Here is a 13,262-nt window from a genome sequence, read left to right as displayed (position 1 = left end):
AGGGCCTGACAAGGAAATCTGTCTAGTCGTTCGGATGGGATTAAAAAAGGAGGTTCCGTGTATACATTGGGGTGACGTAAAAGATCTCTTGGTTGTTTTAATTCGATATAAGAGTAGGCCATAGTGACGCTGCCCGGGAAAAAATTCTCTTATAGCACACTGTATGGCGTATGCCCGTCTTCATTAGCCCAGGTTAGGAGCAAAACAGTAGGACGTTAAACCCCATTTCATTTCTCTTACTAGTTTGAATTTAGTGGGTAGGGCTTTTCAGATTTAATCATTCCGATGGAGACAAATTTAACTTATATTTTTCTTGTATATGGGTGAGGATAGATGTAACAATAGTTCGAATTTAGGGGACGGGGGTGGATGGCCGAATGGTTAGCGCGTGCGCGCTGTGTCATAATGTCAGTCATTGGGTCAGTTGGCGTGGTTTGGATTTCCCGGTTGTACGCAAGGAGTAGGGTCGCTGTTACATAATAACAGATGTTATATACGCTTCCTATCATCTTGATACGCGAAAGTGATTTTAAACCTGTCTACTATCGACACTCCTAGAGGTCTTATGTTATTATGTAATCTTAACTTTAACTTGTTGGCATGTCTTATTTAAACTTTCCTTGATGATAAGCAAACTGTAGCAAACTGTACTAAATGTTAAACCTAATATGATACATGATACATTAACCAGATGTCTAATAAGATTCCTTTGTCTGGAAGGGTTTATAAGCCCAGATAAGAATCCGGCTCAGGGAGAGGTCCGGACAGGACACGAGAGCGGAGGCCATGGGCGCCTTGGCACAAGACGACACGGAACGAGGGAGAACGCCTGAAAGGTGGCAGGTTTGTGCCAAGCTAGGACATGGCTCGCTCAATACAAGTTAGTTATGGAGTCTTTAAGTTTTGTACATAATATGTTAGAAGAAGCAGAAAATAAAAGTATTATTATATGTTAAACTAGTCTTGTCACCCAGAACATGATATAAAGACACAATACTGTCACATCGCCTGTCTAACCTTGTGGGTTTTCTACAGGTCCTGAGGTTTCCGCCCACCCGCCCACTAGTAAAGACATCTACACGCATGCGAATTAATGAAATAAAATTGTACCAAGTAACCACCCCTCTCTCTCTTTCTCTCTCTCTCTCTCTCTCTCTCTATTGCAGGTCTTTCTTTGGGCCTGAAATGTTTTCTAAATTATTAATTAGATATTAATTAACTTATCCAGGCCTTTTAAAATGAACTCTCGATGGCATCGGATTTCTCCGATATTGAATAGATTAGAACAGTTCAGCCATCTTTTGATTTAAGCTAAAAATGGAGGAGCGAAACATAGCTTCGAACAACCTGTACTGTGGTTAAAATTATTGCACACGTCTTGCCAAACCTTTAAAGGCTAATATCTTCACTCGCAATAGAGTAATTTGAATGAAATTTTCAAATTATTCATTTTTTATTATCTATTTTCGAACTATTACAGCAAGACTGGCTAGCTCTTTATCTAAATCTTACATAATGTATCTTTAAGCTTTTAGAAATATGCCAACTTGATAAAATTTCTACATTTTATGAGATGGCGTCAATGCACTTGTTGACTAAACAGCCTTTTGTAACATTACTTGGCAGTGCATATGGGTGCAGCATTAGCACCATGTTCAGTCAATGTTTAAAGTAGCTAAGTCTCTAACTCAATATCATCCAAAGTCTTCGACGTTGAAAACACGAACTATTTGTCAATTTAAATCAAGAAAGTTGTTGTGATCTTACCGGGAAAAGATGAGATTCTGATATCCAATATTTAAGACAAAATACACATTTTACCATTGGTACACAAATCAGGGACCATAATGCGTTTCAGCGCCATTTGTAACAAGGGACTCGAAGAAAGAGACTAGAGATATTCCACAAGTCATGTCAAACGGTGGCGCCATATTCTTATCTGGAGAGCATGCGCAATAAATACTATTGGTGTAGACTGGAATAACCAGACTTTACAGATTCCAATTCGATAGCGACTTCTGACATATTACATCGAACATAACAGATTTGAAATTACAGTTAAAAACGGATACGACTGAATGTAAATCAGTTTATATACATTCGTATTACATTATTATATGCTTTGAGACCCATTTGTGTCAATTTCTAGGTCCTAAATATTAGCGATTTAGCACCTTTAAGCTTATTGAAATCGATTCTAGTTGATGTTGATTTCAAACTTGACAAGATGTTGAATCAATACAAGAATATTCTTATTTATATTAAACCATGATAGTCTCTGGACAATGCTGAGCAGTAATTTCTCGGTCTTTCTTCCGTGTATTAATCTTTACGTCAATATTCCCCCCGGTTCTAGATTTATAAACATTGTATTTCTACCTTTGTTTGGCACGAGAATCAAAGTCATTGTACTTAAAAGATTACCCTAACATCATCTATACTTACCAAGATTTCTTTAGACACAATTTTTTTTTATATATTCCAAATGGAGTAAAAAAACATAGACTTCCTAGTTACAAATCGTATTGTTATGCAAAGGTGCCTTTTCCTTTTGTCGAGATTGTTGACCCCATGAGTGAACCCAGCTGAAACGTCATAGTGTTTAAAGTTACTACGCGGGGTCTAATTTAAAGTTACAATTTCATATTTTCTAAGAAAGTCAAAACATAATTATTTCTATGTCTTTTGCTCAATATGTTGTCAACTCACTATTATACGATCATAGGTTATCTCTCTCACACTTAAAATAACACAATTACCTCCCTTGCCCCCCCCCCCCCATGGAATAGCTATCTTCAAACTTTTGAATTTGAAGTTGAAAATTATATTTTTGCCAATTTCTCAACTGGCAATAGTGAATTATAGGATTGATAGGATTATTCTTTAACAAGGTAGGATTATCTATAGATACCATCTATTTTAGGGCTTTATTTTAATACATTTTAAAAATATAACTTACAAATATGAAATTGTAACTTTAACTATTTGTGGTCCAAACCCATCAGTGGGATACCCAAATATATAGACATAGTGGCATGTGTCAGTATCCAATATATATTTATATTACTAAATCAGTATCATTGGGCCCCAAGACACCCCTAGGCCCAAGGCCAATGGCCTACTCTGCGCACTGGTAAATCCGGCCTTGCACTACGTCTTAAAAGCTAAAAACTTGTTTATTTTGTTAATTTCTCGACTGGCCAATGTATTTGTCATACGATGTTTAAGCTTTGTAATCGTATTTTCATGGATATTACGATGATGAGGCTATTTAATCGTATTTTCGTGGTTATTACGCCGATGGGACTATTTAATCGTATTTATATGGTTATTACGATGAAGCGGCTATTTAATCGTATTTTCATGGTTATTACGTTGACGAGGCTATTTAATCGTATTTTCATGGTTATTACGATGAGGAGGCTATTTAATCGTATTTTCATGGTTATTACGATGACGGGGCTATTTAATCGTATTTTCATGGTTATTACGATGACGGGGCTATTTAATCGTATTCATGGTTATTACGATGAGGAGCCTATTTAATCGTATTTTCATGGTTATTACGATGATGGGGCTATTTAATCGTATTTTCATGGTTATTACGATGACGGGGCTATTTAATCGTATTTTCATGGTTATTACGATGACGGGGCTATTTAATCGTATTCATGGTTATTACGATGAGGAGACTATTTAATCGTATTTTCGTGGTTATTACGATGATGGGGCTATTTAATCGTATTCATGGTTATTACGATGACGAGGCTATTTGATCGTATTTTCATGGTTATTACGATGATGGGGCTATTTAATCGTATTCATGGTTATTACGATGACGAGGCTATTTGATCGTATTTTCATGGTTATTACGATGATGGGGCTATTTAATCGTATTCATGGTTATTACGATGACGAGGCTATTTGATCGTATTTGCCTTTGCTGCGACGTTGTTAACATATTTGCAACTCGATGATGAAAAGTGAAGCTTGAGAGAGGCTTAAGGCCCACCCAACACTTTTTCGGCAATAATGTACTTGTGCGTACGTGTTTCTAGCAGTGGGGAAACCTGGAAGAGCCTGGGAAAACCACGAGATTTGGCGGGAGACCTTACTTCTTAAAATTACCCTTCGCAACCCCCATATTTTCTCCAGAGTCCTATGATCGATAAGGATATTGAATATCTCCATATATTGCTAAAACATCCGTCACTAAAATTTCACTTGGAATTTATTTATATTTCACTTGGAATTTATTTATATTTCACTTGGAATTTATTTGTATTTCATTTGGAATTTATAAAGCTAAAATATGTAGTTCACTTTGAATATATCAGGCTATTTGTATTCCACTTGCAATCTTTCAAGCTATATGTCTTTCACTTGGAATCTATCAAGCTAAGCTATGTAGTTCACTTGGAATTTATAAAGCTCAAATGTGTATTTCACTTGGAATTTAATAAGCTAAACTAGGTATTTCACTTGGAATCTATAAATCTAAAGCAACAATATAGATTTCGATGCTCACTATATATATCAACTTTGTTAGGTCAAGTATAACATTATCTGTGCCATCGTCTGTAAACGTTGCGTCAAGTATAACATGATTTGTGTTATCGTCAGTAAACGTTGCGTCAAGTATAATATTATCTGTGTTATCGTATGTAAAAGTTGCGTCAAGTATAACAGTATCTGTGTTATCGACTGTAAGCGTTGCGTCAAATATAACATTATCTCTGTTATCGCCTGTACAAATAGACTGAGCCGACATCAGTTATTTCTAATACATTTGTCAGTCCTGGTGGCTGTTTATTTTGAACTTTCTCTAAGTTTGTGACAATAAATATAGGTGACCTGTTAAACTAAACATGTCATATTCCAGATCCAAACTACATTCCATACTCGGCGGATAGTCAAAAATCACCTTCGTCTGGAAAATTCTAATTTAATGTTACGTTGTATGCGCACGTCGCAGCATTTAGTAGACATCGCGGTCCGACAAACTGAACAACATTGCGTTCTTTGACATTGGATGTTAATCTTTATAATAACAACACAAGCTAGTTTAATCGATACAAATGTCCTAGATACTTGTCTCCCCTTTGTTATGTTTGATGATCAAACTAGGCCACGTAGTGTCAATAAACCAAATATGTCTATATATCTATAACTCTTTTGTTAGCAGGAAAGTCAACGTGTTCTTACCAACATTCTTTAATGTCTCCCACCGACATTTCAGGGATTTTGAAAGTTGAATTTAAGTCGAAAAATGGTTCAATTCCGTTCAGTAATTAAATAGATACCGAGGTCTCGTGTATACATTGGCGTGCACGTGAAAAAACCCTGGACAGCTGGAATTCGACGAAGAGGATCTCTTATTACCCCGTCAGACCGGGGTGGCGTCCTTACTGCGTTGCAGCGACTGTCCGGCGACCAGAAAATGCACAAGTCCGCCGGCAAACGTGAACACAAACCGCGAAAATGTCCCAAAATATTACAAACTTGAAAAATGTCGCGTTTTTACATCTTTCCAGGGCAGATCACAGAACCTTGGCGTTTGTTTTGAACATGCTCAAAACAAACGACATGACTCGGCGATCATTTGCGACCATGGAGATCACAGCACGATATCTGGTATTTCCACCACGCTTGCGCGTAGGGGTCTTTTTTTATTAACACTGGGAGGAAACCGGAGGACCCGGAGGAAACACACGAGGTTGGGCAGGCGACCCTACTCCTTGGCACCTACAACCGAGGAATCGAAACCACGCCAGTTGACTCAATTGCAGACCTTATGATACAGCGAGCACGCGCTAACTATTCGGACATCCAACCCCCCAGACGGCTGTGGTAGTTGGAACAAAGTGAAAACCAAATAAAATATTTTAAAAAAAAGAAATACACAGCATTACACAAAAATTGCGGACGTGAACAGGAAGAGGCACGGTGATGTAAAAAAAATCCTGCAAATTTTTTAAAATGAAATGTTTACTAAGTTTGAAAGTTTTGTCTTTACCGAAGCCTAAGAACTTGGCAAGGATTGATATATAAAACATATTTTATATCAATATGAAGAGTGAAGTATGTCGCCTAATCTCCAAATGTAGGATGGGACGGCAATGAAAATATGCTAAGGTTATTCTGACATGATAGAAAATAATATACAAAGATGGGTGTGATACTCACCCTGTGTAAACGTAACGAAATTTAGTTAAACATACATTATGCAAGAGCTAAATCTGGCGATTGCAGGTCTTTCTTTAGGCCTGAAATGTTATCTAAATTATTAATTAGACATTATTTAACTTATCCAAACCATAATCAACTGTCGATGTCATCGCTAGTCTGCGATGTTTATTGGAGTAGGTTCTGATTTGCTGTTCGACTTCCATTCATGATTTAATCATGAAATGGATAATCGAGACTAGGTTTTTTTTCGTATCGACTTTAGTAATGATGATCGAGGCTAGACCAAAAATTCAATTGCTAAAATCTCGGTTCAGAGTGGATCAATTTGACTGAAATTTTCAGCACATTCCCTTTACATTATCTAGGTTTTAACTATTATAGTGAGAACTGCCAGCTCTTTATCTAATCTCCCATAATGTATCTTTAAAAAAATTTATTTAAGGACATTATGCCTGTAGTCATTTGGATTTGGGTAGGCTCGGGTTCGACCCCGATGTTGGTTGAGAAAGTCCCCCTGAATTTTCCAGCGTGCTTTTCCTGTATGGGGGCTTGGCAAGGAGGATATCTAGTCGTCGGATAGGACAAAAATCCGTGCACGTAAAAGAACCATTGCCGCTATCCGGGAAAAATGTCTCTAATAGCATACAGTCGGTGCAGAAAAGTAGGACGTTAAACTCTATTTCATTTCATTTCATTTCCTTTCGTTTGGGTTGAACGAAACACCAATGTCCACCTGTGTACACATTGGCGCTAAGAAAAGACAGTTGGGAAACGTAGGGCTCTATTCTGATCCTTTGATCCTTTTCAGAGAAGGCAACCACTTTATAGTTTATCAGTAGTTGTTTACAATATACGTAAGTGGCACGGAGTATGGTCGCCTGTCCAACCTCGTGGGTTTTCTCCGGGTCCTCCGGTTTCCTCCCCCTGCTAAAGACCCCTACGCGCAAGCGAATTATTGAAATAAAATTAGACCATATGTTAGTCCCGAAATGACCTAGTTTGTATCGAGTGAACGTTAAGCCCCATTTCTCTTTCTTGACATCATACATGAATCGATGGTTTATTAAAGGTAATCATGTTCGTTATTCATCAATGTTCTAATTACTACCCACGCATCACTAATTGAAATGTCCTTTTATATAAAAAAAAAGATAATTACGGGCATTTCAACATTTCTTCAATAATGTATCTAGATCATCATCGCCCAGCAAAGCAAACAAGATTGCAAGAGACCCTTGCAATTGAATTATTAAACACATAAACGAATATCAGCGAAAACCAGCGACTTAAGAACCCGTTTATTTCTTTTTCTTAGAAAAATTCCCGTAATTAAGATGATTCGGAAGCTTGTGAATCTAAAGATCTAGTTTGCTATTGTTCAACTAGCGCTCTAGCGCATACTTCATTTTTTTTGTGAATTAACACGTCTTCCCTCTTTGTAAACAGTTAATTATTAAATCTTTTCCGTGTCTATTTTTTTCTTATAAATTGGGTGTTTAGTTATGGTAACGTTGTGTACATTCGGGTGTAACATTTAATTGATGACCTGGAAAAGAAATCGTTCGAGTCTGTCGTTCTTTATTTACTTAATGTTCTTCAAAGATTTGAATGTGCATTTTGTGACTACTCGAGTAGTTTACGTAGATCGGATGGGTATCCTTCTGTTTAGAGAATAACTAGTAGTAGATGAATCGACAGTAAACACTCAGGAAGTAAGCTAAATCTATTTGCTACATAACGGAGGTTGTCCACTCTCCATTAATTTAATTTGTTGGCCTATATCCATTTAAAAGATATGTCAAATACTAGTAGTTCCCTAAAATGTTAATTTTAATACCTTTGAGTTGGGATATTCCGTTCTGTAAATGAAATGAAATGAAATGGGGTTTAACGTCCTATTGTTCTGCTCCTAACCTGGGCTAATGAAGACGGGCATACGCTATACAGTGTGCTATGAGGGAAATTATGCCCGGGCAGCGGTGCTACGGCCTACTCTTATATCGAATTCCAACTGCCAAGGGATCTTTTACGTGCACGCCAATGTATACACGGGACCTCAGTTTTCCGTCCCATCCGAACGACTAGATAGCTGTCCTTGTCAGGCCCTCCATCCTGCATCATTGACAAGGGGAAACCACGCCGGAAAATCTGAATGAACTTTCTCGGCCAATGCAGGGATCGAACACCCGACCTCCAGGCTAGCGAGCCAGCGTCTTACCCACTTAGCCACTTGATCCCCTATTACTTTCTGTACTAACAAAGATATGATGAATTGAACATTTTGCAAGATTCAACGTCCTCGGTACACCGTTACATGACGTATTGAAAGTTTAATTCGTTATGATGGTAATATGACGTATTAATAGTTTGAATCATAATGATGGTAATATGACGTATTAATAGTTTGAATCATAATGATGGTAATATGACGTACTGAAAGTTTAATTCATAATGAGGGTAATATGACACATTGAAAGTTTAATTCGTAATGACGGTAATATGACGTATTGAACGTTTAAATCATAATGGTGATAATATGACGTATTGAACGTTTAAATCATAATGGTGATAATATGACGTATTGAACGTTTAAATCATAATGGTGATAATATGACGTTGTAATATGACGTATTAAAAGTTCAATTCTTTATATTAGTGTGTAATATGAGATATTGAAAGTTTAAATCATAATGACGGGAATATGATACATTGAAAGTTTAATATATAATGATCAATCTTAACGTGGGACATTTTGTTTTTTTGTTGTTTATCAGTATCATTCCCCCACCACTTGCTAAATCGTAAATTATTCAGAATTGATTTTCTAAACCGTCATATACTCCTTAGATATAAACGTAACATGATATGCCTTGTAAATTGATACACCTATCTATTATTGATAGATTACTAAGTACATGATGTAATTTTGTTAACTCCCCGGTCTCATATCATTAATATCAAATAACATAAAAGCTGGTGTTATTCTATATAATATATAGCTAATTAACACAAGATTTTTTCATGCAAGTAAGCGATAAAAGATATCGATTCTCTGTAGCGATGATATGAAGATGAGTAAACAATATCATTCTACATATTATATATTTACCCTTGTCGGTGCACGTGGGGTCTCCATGGACCCCATGCACATGTTTTATAATGTTGTGTAATAACTACTGGGCACTGCTTTCCGAAATTTAGTGACTTTGTCTCCTATACATTTTTACACGTAGCGAAGAGATCGGTATTCATCTGCTTCCCACATGCAGAGTTACGTTACAAATCAGTCCAAACGCTTGAGGGGGGACATGGCGATTTTGCTAATGTGTTTTCTGCATGTTATAAATACCAAAAATTAAATGAATTCCAAATATTCAATGGTTTTTATATCAAGCGTGAATTGCCATTTAACCTCTTTATCACATAGTACACAAAGTAGCAATTTGTTGAGAATTATTAAATCTTTTCCATATGTCACTAAAATGTTTTTGGATAATATTTTAGTTGTTTTTCAGATGTCAAATATGAATGCAAATACAATCCAAACCGCTGCCTTTTAATTCAAATATATCTGTACGTAAAAACTTTGAATTATAACTGGGGTACATATGGACCCCATGATACCTGCTGTGTGATTCTCACAACGTGAACCCACAAGGGTTAATACAGAAGAAGATATGGGCGAGAGAGAGAGAAATGGGGTTTAACGTCCACTCGACACAAACTAGGTCATTTCGGGACTAACATACGGTTTAATTTTATTTCAAGAATTCGCTTGCGCGTAGGGGTCTTTAACAGTGGGAGGAAACCGGAGGCCCCGGAGAAAACCCACGAGGTTGGACAGGCGACCCTACTCTTTGCCACGTACAACCGGGGATTCGAAACCACGCCAGTTGACTCAATGACAGACTGTATGATACAGCGCGCGCACGTTAACCATTCAGCCATCCACCCCCCCCCCCAGAAGATATGGACACAACAGGAACGCGTGTTAACTATAATTACGTAATATATATATCGTTACATTAAGTATAAACCCAAACAGTTAAAAGACTTGAAAGATTAGTGAGATATCAATTCGGACATTGGTCAATTACAACTTTTAACTAAAATTATATAATAAAATATATACAAAGATACACTATAACAACTATATAGATGAAACGAAATGAGTGTAACGTTCTAATGTTCTGCTCTTATTGGGCTAAAGAAATTGAAACATATTATATAAGTTAGAACTAATAAAAAATTCCGTTTCATATTTGTTATACAAGTCAGCGATAAAAGGTATCGATTTTCTGTATTGGTGATCTGAAGATGTATCGACCATATCTCGTGGCAGTACATCTATAGTGTTTGAACCTAAAGGAATGTTGTTAGATTAGAGTATATACGACGGTTTATCGAGTTAGTTCAGGTAAATACACGTTTAATTGGGACAATCTCGATATTGACACTGTTTACAGCAGCGCTTAAACACACTAAATTAGTTTATTGTAAATGGTGCTTTTCGGGAGTGTTGCCTATAGTGTTTCTAGCTTATGCAAAAATTTAACAAGTGGCAATCTTGCAAATTCATCAAAAACTAGGGGGATTGGGTGGCCGAATGGTTAACGCCTGTGCGTTGTATCAGAAGGTCTCTCTCTCTCTCTGTCTCTTTCAATCCTGCATGGGTTGAAAGATACATTATGTAAGCCATGGATAAAGAGGGAGGTGTTCTTGTTATAATAGTTAAAAAAAACATTCACTGAGAAAGGAATATACTGAAAAATTAAGTCAAATTACTTTATTCTGAGCGAAGTTATGGCTATTTGAAGAATAGCGTAGTTTCGATTTGCATTGCTACCATTGTTACGATAACAAATAAAGTCTCGATTATCCATTTTTAAATCAAATTATAAAATGGCGGTTGTATGTCAATCCTTTAAAACTCACGATCATCCAATGCTCCAGAGAGTTGATTATGGTCCTGTCATGTGAATAAAGCTCTGATTAATAATTTATATAACATTTGAGACCAGAAGAAAGACCTTCAATAGGCAGATATAGCTCTGACATTATGCATCTATAAATCTCTCCGTTCAACCAGTTTAACGTCAGCCGTTTTAATATCCATAAATCCACACTCGTCTTTGTTAATGTTTGTGTTCGTTTTTTTAAGTTTAAAATTGCGAGTCAAAACAATACATTGAGAACAGGTCATATCAAAAAAAACGTTGGAAAGGAATTCAAAGAATTTAATCCTCTGAATCCTTCACATTATAGTTTGTGTTTGCGAATTAACAATTCAGCTTTATTTTACGTTGTTAAAACGCTATAGTTTTTGATCTTAAAGTTCAGTATTTGCTTGATAATGAGACTTGGCGCTATTTAAAATATGTATGTTTAATACACAGGAGAAATTCGTATGAAATGATATAATACAATATGAAATAACACTGTTTTTTTTAGGTAAAAAGACACAATTCTTGAATAACGAAACTGGCCCAACAAAATGAGGATTTTTGAAGGATACAAATCCTAAATCATCTTAAATTATTATTAATCTGATATATACTGAAAACATTGACATTATACATAAAGGCAATAACACTATTTTTATAGTAAAACGCACAATTTTCTCTGGGTCCTCCGATTTCTTCCCAGTGCTTTAGAACCCTACGCGCAAGCGAAATATTGAATTAAAATCGAACCATATGTTAGTCCCGAAAGGACATAGTTTGTGTCCTGTGGACGTTAAACTCTCTCTCTCTCTCAATATTTCTCAGATACAACGATTGAAAACTCTTAACTTCTAAATTGGTCGAGTACCAAAATATCGTTTGTTTATAGTGAATGACTTTACAGAGAGACAAACAGCTGGCATTAATCAAAAAAGTTTCAGATACCGGAGCTTAAACGGTTAGAGTTTACAAATTAATATATATATTTAATAATTAGTACGATTAAAAGCTGATTTATGATGACAAATTATTCTGGTTGGCAGAGATATTTTGCCGAATTAAAAAAAAATACACAATTCTTCAATTAAGATGCTGACCCAATAAGGTTTCAAGTTGTTCTGGCTGGCAGAGATATTTTGCCGAATTAAATAAAAAAAAAGTCACAATTCTTCAATTAAGATGCTGATCCAATAAGGTTTCAACATTTTAACCAGATTTCGTATAAAAATCAATAAAATATTATCGATCTCACCTGTTACTGCTAGCAATAATCTCCAGATCATATTAAGTTACAAATTTTGAATCAAATAAAATCGTATAAAAATCAATAAAATATTATCGTTCTCACCTGTTACAGCTAGCGATAATCTCCAGATCATATTAAGAGCCATGTTACCCTTAATCCCGATCACTAAAATATATGAGTATAGTCCTTCGCGCCCAGTATGAAGTGACAAGGAGTAATGGTTTCACCTTGTTTAATTCCGACCTACTGAATCATGCGTAGGGATGATGAGCGAATGGGATACAATAAGACTTCTCTTTAGTTCAATGTTTATGGGTTGGGTTGTTCAGTCCGAGAACGCTTGACACTTGAAGATTATTGACACTGAGCCAACTGTGTTGTATATCTTGTCTGTAAAACTGGTCCCCTGTTTGTTTGGTTTGAAGGTATCAACCCCATCCGTTCAACGGCTCAAACCATGAATTCAAGACTTGAGAAAAAGAATTGCTACTCGAGTATATTTATTCCCACGAATTGTTCGAGTAACTGCTTATATCGGAGTGAAAAGAATTGAGTGTCATTTCGGGACAATGAATTGACTGCCGCATTTCGGCCTAATTGCTAATGCGTGTTTGCTTGTTGAGCAACTTCAAACATTTGGTATTGACACGTTAGAATTTGCCATCTTTATATTCAATTAACTAACCAGCTTGTAGATATAACTGTGTGTATAAACACAGCCAAATATAAGTACATTATTAGCTACAGTTGGACTCAGACATGCATTAACAGAATTGCCTAGTCTTTAGATCTTTTAAGTTACAAATTTCCATTGTCAACTTTTAATGGCTAATGTAATTAACAAAGGGCGTATACTTATATTACTAATACTTATGTTATTAATA

General features: G+C 36.1%; 1 long non-coding RNA gene across 1 annotated transcript in view; it reads right to left on the bottom strand.

The window, feature by feature from the left end:
- Positions 1-12,723, bottom strand: part of LOC126819136 (uncharacterized) — a 40,547-nt gene extending 27,824 nt beyond the window's left edge. Inside the window, exon 1 of the long non-coding RNA XR_007679500.2 lies at positions 12,481-12,723. This is a non-coding gene — a long non-coding RNA (uncharacterized LOC126819136). The remainder of the gene's footprint in view (positions 1-12,480) is intronic.
- Positions 12,724-13,262: the final 539 nt, after the last annotated feature.

This window comes from Patella vulgata, chromosome 4 (genome assembly GCF_932274485.2).
Source record: "Patella vulgata chromosome 4, xgPatVulg1.2, whole genome shotgun sequence".
Taxonomy (NCBI): Eukaryota; Metazoa; Mollusca; class Gastropoda; family Patellidae; genus Patella; species Patella vulgata.
This window is presented reverse-complemented; position numbering and strand designations above follow the sequence as displayed.